The sequence below is a fragment of the Schistocerca piceifrons genome, chromosome 11 (assembly GCF_021461385.2).
Source record: "Schistocerca piceifrons isolate TAMUIC-IGC-003096 chromosome 11, iqSchPice1.1, whole genome shotgun sequence".
NCBI classification, from domain to species: domain Eukaryota; kingdom Metazoa; phylum Arthropoda; class Insecta; order Orthoptera; family Acrididae; genus Schistocerca; species Schistocerca piceifrons.
Genome location: NC_060148.1, coordinates 92,635,722 through 92,650,659, shown reverse-complemented (window position 1 = coordinate 92,650,659; position 14,938 = coordinate 92,635,722). Strand labels below are relative to the sequence as shown.

The following is a 14,938-nucleotide window of genomic DNA, read 5'->3' as shown; positions in this document are numbered from 1 at the left end:
AAGAAGAGAAATTTGTTAACATCCTGTATTGATTTAAGTGTCAGGAAGTCATTTCTGAAAGTATTCGTATGGAGTGTAGCCATGTATGGAAGTGAAACATGGACGATAAATAGTTTGGACAAGAAGAGAATAGAAGCTTTCGAAATGTGGTGCTACAGAAGAATGCTGAAGATTAGATGGGTAGAGCACATAACTAATGAGGAAGTATTGAATAGGATTGGGGAGAAGAGAAGTTTGTGGCACAACTTGACCAGAAGAAGGGATCGGTTGGTAGGACATGTTCTGAGGCATCAAGGGATCACCAATTTAGTATTGGAGGGCAGCGTGGAGGGTAAAAATCGTAGAGGGAGACCAAGAGATGAATACACTAAGCAGATTCAGAAGGATGTAGGTTGCAGTAGGTACTGGGAGATGAAGAAGCTTGCACAGGATAGAGTAGCATGGAGAGCTGCATCAAACCAGTCTCAGGACTGAAGACCACAACAACAACAACAACATTCGGAAAGTAAGGAACGACCGGTCGCGAAATGAAAAATACAGTGAAAATCTGATGAAGCTTTGCACAGATGCGTTGGGCACTGTGCCTAGTACGCCTGTCGATCGCATCATGCCGCTCTTTTCAGTTCTGACCTCACAGTGGGAACGTAAAGATGGCTTGGCGTCCCCCGTCAAGTATGAGGGCCTGGCGAAAGATTTCACCTGAAGCTATGCAATTCACGTAGCAAAACTGTCATGCGGTTCGTTCTACACGACAATTCTGCACTCTGCAGGGGCAATGAAGATGCTCCTGCAGCGTTTTGGATGGGAAGTGTTTGATCACTCACAATACAGTCCGTAATTGGCTACCCATGAGGTTCATCTCTATTCAAATTAACCGCTAGCTATGAAGACAATATTTTGACACATACAACGAGCTACAGTCCAGAGTATAAAATTGTCAAAAAAAAAAAAAAAAAAGGTTCAAATGGCTCTGAGCACTATGGGACTTAACATCTATGGTCATCAGTCCCCTAGAACTTAGAACTACTTAAACCTAACTAACCTAAGGACAGCACACAACACCCAGCCATCACGAGGCAGAGACAATCGCTGACCCCGCCGGGAATCGAAGCCGGGAACCCGGGCGTGGGAAGCGAGAACGCTACCGCACGACCACGAGATGCGGGCAGAAAATTGTCGAAAGGTACTGGCGGCTGTCTTCTATAACGAGGGAACTGAAAAGTTGGTACAACGCTACGACAGATGTCTAAGTCTGAGCGGCGGCTGTGTAGAGAAGTAGCTGGAAGGTGTAGCTATTCGTTGCAAATAAAACAGTTTTGATTTTCACTGTGGTTTCCATTTCGCGACCTATCTTCCTTACTTTCCGAATAGCCCTCGCACATCAACATGTCTTGCCCAGGTCCTATTTTTCTATATAGTCTACATCACGTTCTATGGCCGTACCCCAACGTTGTGGAGGAGCATTTATTCCCTGTTGGTAAAAGCTCTTGTCCTGTAGGCGTAGCCATGTTTTCACTGCATGACTGACACTCTCGTTATCTTCAAAGTGTGTTCTCTGTAGAGAATCTTTAAGCGGCCCAAAGAGATGGAAGTCCGAGGGTGTTGCTGCGCACGTCTGGAGCATGACTGTGATTGGACGTCCCGAGCGTGACTGATCATAGAGCTCTGTTTCTGCATTTCCTGAGGCTGTAACTTTCTCTTACCCATCACCCAACTGTACTATCAACTGCAGCATCGCCATACACTGCACACATACAGATGTTCATTGCAGTTTTTTTTCCGCACACAAGAATTCAATAACAGCCTGCTGCTTGTAACGTAAGTCGTATGATGACGCCATTTTGGCGCTGTACTACGGCTCTGCCATCTGCCAGAACTGTTCGAAACTTCACCGGCGCACAGAACAAACATGGAATGTGAAGCCCCAGCAAGGACATTTTTTTAAAAAATGTGGGGCATTACTTATTGAACGACCCTCGTAGCTATGTCTTCGTTAATCCAATATCAATCGTGGGACGACGGCTGGCAAGAACTTCTTGATACAATAATTTACCAACAGCCGTATGTATTGTAGAAATTTATTTTATTTCATGAACTTCTATGTGCTATCAGTTTCGGCATTACATTGATGCCATCTTTACGTCTATGACGAGAGGAGCCTGAAGATAGCATCAGTGTAATGCCGAAACTGGTAGCACATAGAAGTTCATATAATAAAATAAATTTCTACAATACATACGGCTGTTGGTAAATTATTGCATCAAGAAGCTCGTAGTTATGGGTAACCCTCCCGTAATGACCGTAATACAAGAACAACTCATCCGCCCCCCTTTTTAAGCATATTTCAAGAGACAGCCTTTCTGAGATTATCACAGAAATTATTAAAGGTATTTGAAATCTGTCTTACCGACTACAAGAAATTGCGTACTTTTTCACCAAATGCTTTTCGTTTTATTAAAATAGTGAAACATTTTTACATTATGGTTCGCTCTCTTTATTCAAAAAGAGTTCGTTTCAAAATATATTGACGTTACTTACGGTATATTATGTCCGATTTTCTCTCACATCAGGAAACGGTGTCTGCTTGCGTGAATCTGAGGTATTCCCTCGTTTGGTATTGTGGGTTAGTTTTTATAACACTTTGGTCCACAGTTGGAATACTGTCTAGAAATGTTTCAACTTCTCCTTATAAGCCATATTTTTTACATTCCTCTTTGTGTGTCACTGATACGTCAGTTTTCACAATCAAGATATTTCACAGTACAGTTGTACAAGATTTTCAATGTGGCTAGTTTACCGGTTACTTGCAGCAACTAAAACTTGTAACCTGAACACTACACATTCAATAGCGGCGAATTTCGAGTATCACCTACATTTCTCTTCTTGCCGAATTAAAATTTGCCTCTTTTCTCAGAACAAAGCCGAGTGTCATCTCGCTATCATTCTGATCAAGTTGCAAATGCGACAGAATCTTGAAACAGTGGTTTATTAAACGAGGAGCTAAGGACAGATCAGGTCAAACGCTTACGAGAAAGCACATTCTCAGTATAAAAATAAACGTGCAATTTCTTCACTTACCATTATTTGCAAAGCATCACTAACCTTCATTTCATCATCTACGGGCGACTTAAAAAATTACATCATTCCATTTCAAAAGTTTACAGTTAATCGTATATCGCGGTAGATAGGAAAAGTTACGTTTGTCTGGCAAAATACTCTTCTGTTTGCGTGCTGTCATTTGCCAAAATCCTGTTTCGATATCTCAAACCGTTTCTGAGATATGAGTGGTGTTAGCAACATTTCATTCTATGTTTGTTGCTGGCGCGCGCAATCGCAAATGAATCTGGTGTGTAATATAAATATTATCTAATTCGGTGATATGTAGAGACCTCTTCCAAAGTCTACAGAAAAATTCAGTTCCCAAAATTTCATATGCAGTAATATATGGTCTAATATGCACCAGACGCAAATTCATGGTGACCCCTATTTTCATTGCAAACTTTTCCAATTTTACGTAGTGTGCTACTTATACGAGGGCTGTTCAAAAAGTAAGGTGACTTCAAATTGCGCAGGCAACGTACATTCGATTATCGATCTTTTTCGTTATGTTGGTACACATGTCCCGAACAGATGTTCACAGTTTCAAGTGTACAGCATACGTCGTTTGTTTTTGACAGAAAAGGTTACACATGTTTTAGTGTTTATTATAAAAAATGGAGCAAAGAATTTGCATAAAAAAATGTTGTGTGAAAATGGAATCAAGTGCTCTAAAACACTTGAAATGTTGACAGTGGCATACGGTGAGTCTGCTATAAGTAAAAAAAAAGTGTTTACAAATGGTAGAGGCTCTTCCAAGATGGCCCTAGTCTGGAGTATTGCTGTGCGGTGTGGGATACGTATCAGGTGGGACTGACGAATGATAATGAAAAAGTTCAAAGAAGGGCGGCTCGTTTTGTACTATCGTTAAATAGGGGAGATGTGCCACAGACATGATACGTGAATTGGAGTGGCAATCATTAAAACAAAGGCGTTTTTCGTTGTGACGGGATCTTCTCATGTAATTTCAATAATCAATTTTCTCCTCCGATTGCGAAAACATTGTGTTGGCACCCACCTATATACGGAGAAATGATCATCACGGTAAAATATGAGAAATCAGGGATCGCACAGAAAAATTTAAGTGCTCGTTTTTCCCGTGTGCCGTTTGAGAGTGGAACGGTAGAGAGACAGCTTGAAGGTGGTTCATTGAACGCTCTGCCAGGCACTTTATTGTGAATAGCAGAGTAATCACGTAGATGTAGATAACGTCGAAGCTGTGAAGAAAATTGTTTTGGAAAATCTTCGAATTACCTTAAGAGCAGTTGCTGAGGATGTTGGCATATCGGTCGGCTCGAATCACGCAATTTTTTTCGGACGGTTTGGGCATGAGACGTGTATCAGCGAAGTTTGTTCCAAAACTTCCCAATTTTGATCAGAAAAACCGTCGCATTATCATCGCTCAGGAGCTCTTCAATGACGTCAATGATGATCGTGATTTGCTCTAAAGGGTCATATGTGGCGATTGTAATGGTACTTGAATTACGTAACCATTACGGCACCTCATCTGAACCTCTCGATACCAGTAATATTCTGCTGCATTTCTGTTAACTACTTAACATATTTCTGAGACAACAGTCAGATTTGATTTCACTTTTGATACATCGATATGTTTATATTGCAAGATATTATTCTTATGTGTATTGTTTCTTTTGTCACTATGAACTTTGACGTACTTGTAACTCTGATTTTTGGGCGCGTAAGCGATAATTGTTTGGTTGTTAACTTGTTAGAGAGTCGGACCTTGAGAAAGTGAAGTCTTGGACGTCATGTTGGAAAGATGCATATTGTAGTTGGCTTATAAAATGTGAGGAAGATGTTTTCAAGTATGTTTTGTATTGCGAAGTGATGTTTATGCATCACGTAATATTGCAATTAAAAGGAAGTGTAACTTAAATTCGGAGTGCTGATTATTTTCTTACATCACCATTGTCCAGCAAAAGTGTAATCTCCAAGAATGGTTTGTGAAGCGCATCTACAAAACTTTTAAATATAGCAGAATAAAACCTAGGCCTCTTGGCATCCGAGCTTGGAATCATAACCACCTAGATTTTCAACGGTTGAGCCATGATTTTACGACGAGACCAGCGTGGGAAACACAAAAAGATGAGTGCCTAGTTTTTTGATTATTACATGAAATGACTTTATTAACTGTGCTCTAATGACACCTGCCACATAATATGACTGTTGTTGCCCGGAAATGCGGTATTTATCAGCGTGAGCAACACCACAATCGTTATTAAATGCTGACCTTTGTTGTGGTAGGGTTGTTAGATGATGAAACATGAGTTTTCAGTTATGACTCAAAATCAAAGCCCAGTCGTCCCAATGGAAGCATCCCGGAGAGCCACGACCGAAACAAGCACGTCAAGTTCGATCAAATGTCAAAGTTTTGCTCACTGTTTTTTTTTTTTTCGATTATCGTGGCGTAGTGCTTCATGAATATTTGCCTCGAGGTCGTACGATCAATAAGTAGTATTACCTTGACGTTATGCGCCGTTTGCTAGAAGAAATACGCAAAAAAGTCCGGAATTGTGGAAAAACAATTCATGGCTTTTGCATCACGACAATGCACGCGCTCATTCATTGTTGCTTGTGAGAGATTTTTGGCCAAAAACAACACCTCCATCATGCCTCAGCCAACATATTCACCGGGTTTGCCACCCTGTACCCAATACTGAAGAGACCTATGAGAGAACGAAGATTTTCAAAGACTGAGGAAATAAAAACTGCATCGCTGGAAGTACTCGAGGCTGTACCAAAAAGTGCTTATGAGAAGAGCTTCGAGGATTGGAAGAAGCGTTGGCACAAGTGTACTGTATCTGAGGGGGATTACTCTGAAGGGGACAACATGAATATTGATGAATAAATAAATATATTTTCATAAAAATATAAAGTCACCTTACTTTTTGAACATCCCTCGTGTGCCAAATATCACAATAACTATTACCATTAGCGAAATGGTAGGCACGTTATCATAAAGGTGACATATGAAGCTATAACTGACGTAAACGCCATTTCTACCGAATAGTTTCTTTCAAATCGTTTGAGAAAGATACTGGGCAGCCGATGAGAGCAAGTCGGTCTGCCGGAGTAAGCCACTGGCTCGCCGAAAACTGGCGGATTTAGCTGAACGAGGCCTGTCGCAGTCCGCCCACCCGCGTGTGTGTACCTGCTGAGAAGCCGGATCGGCAGTTTCAAGAACTGCGGGTAACCATATGAAGGTCGTGTCTCCACTTACGCACGGCGAGGGCTGCAGATATTCGTAATTACGAGGGGCTACCCAAAATAACGGAATAACATTGCTGTGGGCGGAGCCTGTGTAGTACGCATTTCTGCCGCTATGCGTATATAGCGCCACTCATTACCAGTTCAGGCTTCTTCTGATTCATCCGCAGTGATTGTTTTTGCTATCGCTGATTTGTTCTTCTTTCGTTTTTTAGTTTAAGTGAACAACGTGTGGCTCTGAAATTTTGTTTTCTACTCGGTAAAAATGCTTTTGAAACTGTTTTAATGTTGAAAACAGCTTACCAAGATGACGCTATGGGAAAAACTCAAGCGTACGAAATTGCTCGATTTAAAAATGGCGACATGTCGATTGATGGCAAACCTCGTTCCGGACATCCATCAACCGGCCGAATCGACGAATGTATTGAAAAAATTCGAGAGCTTGTGCTCAACACTGTCGACAGAGTGATCAACTGTCAGAAATTAGTAACTCGGAGCTCGGTTCAGCGAGTTTTAACGGAAGACTTGGGAGTGAAAAGGGTTGCTGCGAAGTTTGTTCCTATGGTTCTGTCAATCGAAAGGAACGTCGAGATGAAACACGTCGTGTTTTGAAACAACAGCTGATGCAGATTTTGTGCCGTAGGTCATTACTGGTGATGCGTCATGGTGCTATGGCTACGACCCAGAAACAAGCAACTGTCAAGCCAATGGAAGACGTCATCGCTACCAGTCCAAAAAAAGTGTCATGTCGGATCAATCATCATAACAACGTTGATTTGCTTCTTTGATGCCACGGGTGTAGCTCATTCAGAATTTGTCCGCAGCTCGTGGTCACTTTCTCGCTTCCCGAGCACGGGGTCCGGGGATCGATTCCCAGCGGGGTCAGGGATTTTCACCTGCCTCGAGATGACTGGGTGTTTGTGTTGTCCTCATCATTTCATCATCATTCATAAAAGTGGCGAGATTGGACTGAGCAAAGGTTGGGAATTTGTACGGGCACTGATACGCGCAGTTGAGCGCCCCCACACACCAAACATCATCATCATCATTCAGAATTTGCTTCCCCGGATCAGACAGTCAATCAAACCTTTTATTTGGAATCTTCGTACATCCATATTTAAATTGGATGATGGGGGGGACATCACCTCATATAATTTTATTAAAAATGAAATTCCTCCAGCTCTACTTAAGATTTCGTATTTATTTGGCTACTAGTTTCGACATTGCGTGAACGCCATCTTCAGGTCCGTACACTTTGATGATATCAACTGTGTGTGGCTGAGTATGTGTCCAGCAGAACCGGTTTCTACCGGGGATGGCGGACCTTTCGGGAATCGCATAAACAACAGTTAAATAAAATTTCCTGGCAGATTAAAACTGTGTGCCCGACCGAGACTCGAACTCGGGACCTTTGCCTTTCGCGGGCAAGTGCTCTACCAACCGAGCTACCGAAGCACGACTCACGCCCGGTACTCACAGCTTTACTTCTGCCAGTACCTCGTCTCCTACCTTCCAAGCTTTACAGAAGCTCTCCTGCGAACCTTGCAGAACTAGCACTCCTGAAAGAAAGCATATTGCGGAGACATGGCTTAGCCACAGCCTGGGGGATGTTTCCAGAATGAGATTTTCACTCTGCAGCGGAGTGTACGCTGATATGAAACTTCCTGGCAGATTAAAACTGTGTGCCCGACCGAGACTCGAACTCGGGACCTTTGCCTTTCGCGGGCAAGTGCTCTTCCAGCTGAGCTACCGAAGCACGACTCACGCCCGGTACTCACAGCTTTCAGGAGTGCTAGTTCTGCAAGGTTCGCAGGAGAGCTTCTGTAAAGTTTGGAAGGTAGGAGACGAGGTACTGGCAGAAGTAAAGCTGTGAGGACCGGGCGTGCGTCGTGCTTCGGTAGCTCAGTTGGTAGAGCATTTGCCCGCGAAAGGCAAAGGTCCCGAGTTCGAGTCTCGGTCGGGCACACAGTTTTAATCTGCCAGGTAGTTTCATATCAGCGTACACTCCGCTGCAGAGTGAAAATCTCATTCTCGAACAGTTAAATATTTCACTCGCAGCAATTGAAGCTGTTCTCTTAGGTTTCTGTCTAACCACATCCTCGTAAATTCGCAACATATTCAGCCAAATATTTGTAACAAGCAAATACAAAAATGTCATTGCTGGTCATTTCACTCACAGCATTCTTCATTTTCTAATAAGACAGAAGTCATAGAATCGTAGTGACTCATTTCTGAGAGTGAGCGTTGTTATGTGTAAAAGACATCAAATATTCCACAACATACTGCTATTACATTCATAAGAAAGTCCCCGAACGTGTAAAAAACGGTAAGATGGAAAAAGGGTCTATTAGTGTAGAGCGTTTAACTGCATAATCTACGACGTTAAGCACTACTCTACACGAAAGACATGCAGCTTTCAACTTTATTATTGTTCATCTTAGTATCTCTTTAAGGGGCTCCGGAAAGGCTCAAAATCATGAAAAGTTCAATTTTTCCTTTTTTGCGTTTTCTGAATCTGCAGACTATTACCTTTTAATAAATATATAATTTATTCAATTCCGAAGACTACAACTATTTTTAAATTTTTTTTGAAATGTGTTCTACATGGGCGTGACCCACTGTGGCGCTGTTAAACTGCTGTCAAATGGTGTTATTATTAACGTCCGTGTTCATCAGGTACATTTTAGTGATGTGAGATAAAGTGTGTGTTGTGGCTAACCTGTGATGGTTCAATATATATCGCTGGTGTGATTGTCGATTGTTTCATGTTTATTTACTCTGTCGTTATCTCGAAAATATTCGTAATTAATTCTGTTTCTTGAGTCTCTGTTTTGTTGAAGTATAATAATGAGTAAAAGTAAAGTTATTAGAAATCCTCTGAAGGCTTTTAGGAAAAGGAGAAATGTTGGAAAGCCAAAGGTATGTGTTATTACTGTAAACAATAAAGACGATGACCAAGTGAGTGAACCTAACCTCTCAAGTACACCTGCCCATAGCAGTCAAAGTGGGAAAGAAAATACTTCACAGAAGAAGCTTGGTTCAATGAGTGAAAACTATGAATGTTTTATGGGCGAATCGGATGTGAATGAAATATTTGATATGTCGGTTCTCAAAGGAATTTTTTCAAACTGTGTAAGATGTATTCATTGTAGTGAAGTTGGTCTGGAACTCTCCATAATAAAGCACGTAGGACTTGCTAGTGAAATACAACTGAAATGTGATAAGTGTTCATACATGACCATCTTTTGGAACAGTGTTGCAGTAACTGCAACTGAAGAAAATGGTAGCAAAATCTACGAACACAACAATGAGTGATGCTTGCTTTAGACAAGGAACGCCTTCGGGCTGCAGACAGGGCTGTAAAGAGTCTAGAAATACAAGCAAGAGTAAACAGGAGGAGGAACAAGAGGAAGCTGGAGGAAGAGTTTGCAGAGGATGAAGATAATCCATCCTATGGACCTGGAATGCACTAAAAAGTTAATCCAATCTTTGTCGCTCGATTCCCAAAACTTTTATTTTCTCATACTAATTACATGGTTTCTAAGGATCTTCCAAACATATTTGTTTCAAACTTTCAGTAAATGTTACACAGTACCTTCTGCATAATTTAACAGAGCCTTTGTCCAAAAAACTGTATATTTTTGAATATATAAATAAAAAATTGCAAAAAATGTTGTGAATTTTCATTACAATTGAAAAAAACCATCTTTAATAACTGAACTAAAATTTTGTAAAATCCCTGTGTTAAGTTGTAGCCCATATTCCAATAAATAATCTGTAAAAAGTTCAACTTCCTACCTCAAATACTTTGTGAGGAAAGATGTAATTTATAAGCGTTATTTTAACATTGCAAGTATAGGGCGTTCCGGAGCCCCTTAAGGCTTTAACCGCCAATGTGTCTTGACTTGACATTTAATTGTAAGTAACCGTACTGACGAGTTTGTAATGAATCTTCAGTACGCTATTGCCTTGAAATGGGATACTGCAAGTTATAATACAAAAAATAGAAATGTCTTTACAGTTCTTCCTCCAAAGGGAAATGTGTGTTTCTCGGACAGGTGTGTAACATATCGCACTGCACTAGCACGAAACATTTATTTCTGGAGTAAATAAAAGCCACATTTTTATTAAGAACTTGAACACGAGCCATTAAATGTCATGATCTGGGTTGCAATGTCTGAAACCCTACAATGGGGCACCGTGTCAAATGCTTTCCAGAAATCTGAAAACATCGAATCTCTGCTGCTGGTAAACCTTTAGGGATGTCAGGTCGTGGTCCAAGAAACTCTTCTGTTCCTGACGTTTCGTCCAGAACTGCGCTGGACGTCCTCAGAGGCGCTCCACCGCTGAGTCTTTCCGACTGACCGGTCGGACGTCCGAGAGCGGCATAAATACTGTAGGAAAGGTGGCGCGATCAAAGTAACACGTTATAGGCAGAGATATTGCTTGTCATAGAAAAAACGTAACTATCGATTGTCGTCTTGTCAAAGATTAAATTGTCTAGCGATCCTGCAGAGCTACTATCCATATGTCGCTAAGTTTCTTTGCCCGCTCTTTCCTTTCAAAATTATCCTGATGCTTATAAATTTCAATGGCTTCTGTACATTGTCGTGGATAATAATTTGACGTTGTGGATAAATCGCAATGCACTAACCTTTACTTCGTGGTTTTCTGGCTGAAGAGCAAGCTCTGCTACAGCCGATTTCTCTATTTTTCGTAGTCGGTAAAGACTTTTATGCCATTTTAGCCGTGTATTTACGCTCCTCTTGGTAGATCCAATATGAACGTTACCACACGTACACGGAATTTTGCTTCCAGGTGTTCCGATGTGCATATCCGATAGAGCAGAACGGATATGCTCATCGGAACACCTGGATGCTGAAATAAAACATCTGAAGCAGGCATTCGAGAAAGATGGCTACTCAGGGAAAGAGGTAAAGAGAATTTTGCGATCAAGGAACAGAAGCCCGAAGGACAAGGTCTAACCACTACGACGGAAAAGTACAGTTTCTCTCCTTTTAATTAAAAAAGTAACCGATCAGATCGGTAAGATTTTGCAGAAACATGACATCAGAATGGTCCTTAGACAACGCCTCTGAGGATGTCCGGCGCAGTTCTGAAAGAAATGTCAGAACAGAAGAATTTCTTGGACCACGATCTCTCATCCTGAAAGAATTAAATGGTTCAAATGGCTCTGAGCACTATGGGACTTAACTTCTGAGGTCATCAGTCCCCTAGAACTTGGAACTACTTAAACCTAACTAACCTAAGGACATCACACACATCCATGCCCGAGGCAGGATTCGAACCTGCGACCGTAGCGGTCACGCGGTTCTTAACTGTAGCGCCTAGAACCGCTCGGCCACTCGGCCGGCCTGAAAGAATTACCAGCAGCTGTGACAGCCCGTCGTAAATGCCTTCATTCTATAATCTTCCTATTGACCTTCATCCACAGTTCTCAGCATAGCCTGTCATGTGAGAAAAGGGCAAGCTTGAGTCTCGTACAAGCGATGCTTTCTAATATCACGCTGATTCATGGACATAAGGTTCTCGGTCTCAATAAAATTCATTTTATTCGAACTGGGAATATGTTCCAAGGATTCTGCAGCAAACCGTAGTTAGGGATCTACATCTACATCTACATGAATACTCTGCAAATCACATTTAACTGCCTGGCAGTGGGTTCATCGAACCACCTTCACAATTCTCTGTTATTCCAATCTCGTATAGTGCGTGGAAAGAATGAACACCTATATCTTTCCGTACGAGCTCTGATTTCCCTTATTTTATCGTGGTGATCGTTCCTCACTATGTAGGTCGGTGTCAACAAAATATTTTCGCATTCGGAGGAGAAAGTTGGTGATTGGAATTTCGTGAGAAGTTTCCGTCGCAACGAAAAACGCCTTTCTTTTAATGATGTCCAGCCCAAATCCTGTATCATTTCGGTGACACACTCTCCAATATTTCGCGATAATACAAAACGTGCTGCCTTTCTCTGAAATTTTTCGATGTACTCCGTCAGTCCTATCTGGTAAGGATACCACACCGCGCAGCAGTATTCTAAAAGAGGACGGACAAGCGTAGTGTAGGCAGTCTCCTTAGTAGATCTGTTACATTTTCTATATCTCCTGCCAATAAAACGCAGTCTTTGGTTAGCCTTCCCCACATCATTTTCTATGTGTTACTTCCAATTTAAGTCGTTCGTAATTGTAATACCTAGGTATTTAGTTGAATTTACGGCTTTTAGATTAGACTGATTTATAGTGTAACCGAAGTTTAACGAGTTCCTTTTAGCACTCATGTGGATGAACTCACACTTTTCCTTATTTACGGTCAACTGCCACTTTTCGCACCATTCAGATATCTTTTCTAAATCGTTTTGCAGTTTGTTTTGGTCTTCTGATGACTTTATTAGTCGATAAACGACAGCGTCATCTGCGAACAACCGAAGACGGCTGCTCAGATTGTCTCGAAAATCGTTAATACAGATAGGGGACAGCAAATGGCCTATAACACTACCTTGGGGAACGCCAGTAATCACTTCTGTTTTACTCGATGACTTTCCGTCAATTACTACGAACTGTGACCTCCCTGACAGGAAATCACAAATCCAGTCACATAACTGAGACGATATTCCATAAGCACGCAATTTCACTACGAGCCGCTTGTGTGGAACAGTGTCAAAAGCCCTCCGGAAATCCAGAAATACGGAATCGATCTAAAATCCCTTGTCAATAGCACTCAACACTTCATGTGAATAAAGAGCTAGTTGTGTTTCACAGGAACGATGTTTTCTAAACCCATGTTGACTGTGTGTGAATAGACCGTTTTCGTCGAGTTAATTCATAATGTTCGAACACAATATATGTTCCAGAATCCTGCTGCATATCGACGTTAACGATATGGACCTGTAATTTAGTGGATTACTTCTACTGCCTTTCCTGAATATTGGTGTGACCTACGCAACTTTCCAGTCTTTGGGTACGGATCTTTCGGCGAGCGAACGATTGTATATAATTGTGAAGCATGGACATATGCATCAGCATACTCAGAAAGGAACCTAATTGGTATATAGTCTGGACCAGAAGACTTACTTTTATTGATTGAAGTTGCTTCACTACTCCGAGGACATGTTGGTGTGTAATTTTGCAGGTCCGCTCTTTTACACTTCTTATATACACGAGTCACCTGCGCTTTTTTCCAATCGCAGGGGACTTTGTGCTGAGCGAGAGATTCGTGATAAACGCAAGCTAGGTTAACGGACAAAGCCGTAAAGTGCTCTCTGTAAAACCGAATTGGGATTCCATGCGGACCTGGTGACTTATTTGCGTTCAAATCTTTCAGTTGTTTCTCTGCGGCCGGGATGCGTATTACTACGTCGTCTATATGGAATGGTTCCAGCAGGATGGAGCACGCGCCCATTATGCGGTTGCCATACGAGAATGACTCAATGAGGTATTTTATGGTAAATGGATTGGACGTCGTTCTCTCCATTTGTCTGCACCTTCGGGGTGGCCACCCCAAAGCCCGGAACTGTCATATTGAGACAATGCATTGGGGGGGGGGGGGGGGGGGGGTCATTAAATAGAACCAGATATTACGAGGCAGTTGACGGACTTGACGGTGCTTTTCGACTTGTGTTTACCATCATTAGGCCAACGACGTTAAGGAGAAATTCACATCACATCGCAAGTGAAGGAGAGTCATACTCGGTTATGAAAGCGATAGTACACACACAGACGTTCTGGAATAAATTGTAAAGAACAGTCACACTACCTCCAAGTCCTCCTCTGCCAAGGTCCTACTGTAATACAGTGTGGTCATCTATGAATATGTGGCCGCGTGGGATTAGCCGAGCGGTCTGAGGCGCTGCAGTCATGGACTGTGCGGCTGGTCCCGGCGGAGGTTCGAGTCCTCCCTCGGGCATGGGTGTGTGTGTGTGTGTGTGTTTGTCCTTAGGATAATCTGGGTTAAGTAGTGTGTAAGCTTAGGGACTGATGACCTTAGCAGTTAAGTCCCACAAGATTTCACACACATTTGAACATTATGAATATGTGGACACGCGAGCCGGCCCGCGTGGCCGAGCGGTTCTAGGCGCTACAGTCTGGAACTGCGTGACCGCTACGGTCGCAGATTCGAATCCTGCCTCGGGCATGCATGTGTGTGATGTCCTTAGGTTACCAGAATGAGATTTTCACTCTGCAGCGGAGTGTGCGCTGATATGAAACTTCCTGGCAGATTAAAACTGTGTGCCCGACCGAGACTCGAACTCGGGACCTTTGCCTTTCGCGGGCAAGTGCTCTGTAAAGTTTGGAAGGTAGGAGACGAGATACTGGCAGAAGTAAAGCTGTGAGTACCGGGCGTGAGTCGTGCTTCGGTAGCTCAGATGGTAGAGCGCTTGCCCGCGAAAGACAAAGGTCCCGAGTTCGAGTCTCGGTCGGGCACACAGTTTTAATCTGCCAGGAAGGTCCTTAGGTTAGTTAGGTTTAAGTAGTTCTAAGTTCGAGGGGACTGATGGCCTCAGAAGTTAAGTCCCATAGTGCTCAGAGCCATTTGAACCATTTTTGGACAAGCGATAGGGGGTAACTGGAGTTTGTGGCCCTCTGCAGCAGTA

General features: G+C 42.4%; 1 protein-coding gene and 1 non-coding gene across 2 annotated transcripts in view; one reads left to right on the top strand and one right to left on the bottom strand.

Annotated features, from left to right (window-relative positions):
- Window positions 1-14,938, bottom strand: part of LOC124720039 (insulin-like growth factor 2 mRNA-binding protein 1) — an 858,327-nt gene that overhangs the window by 403,995 nt on the left and 439,394 nt on the right. The gene's annotated exons all lie outside the window — the stretch shown is intronic.
- On the top strand, window positions 8,215-8,289 carry Trnas-cga. The gene has a single exon. It is a non-coding gene; the product is annotated as a tRNA-Ser (tRNA).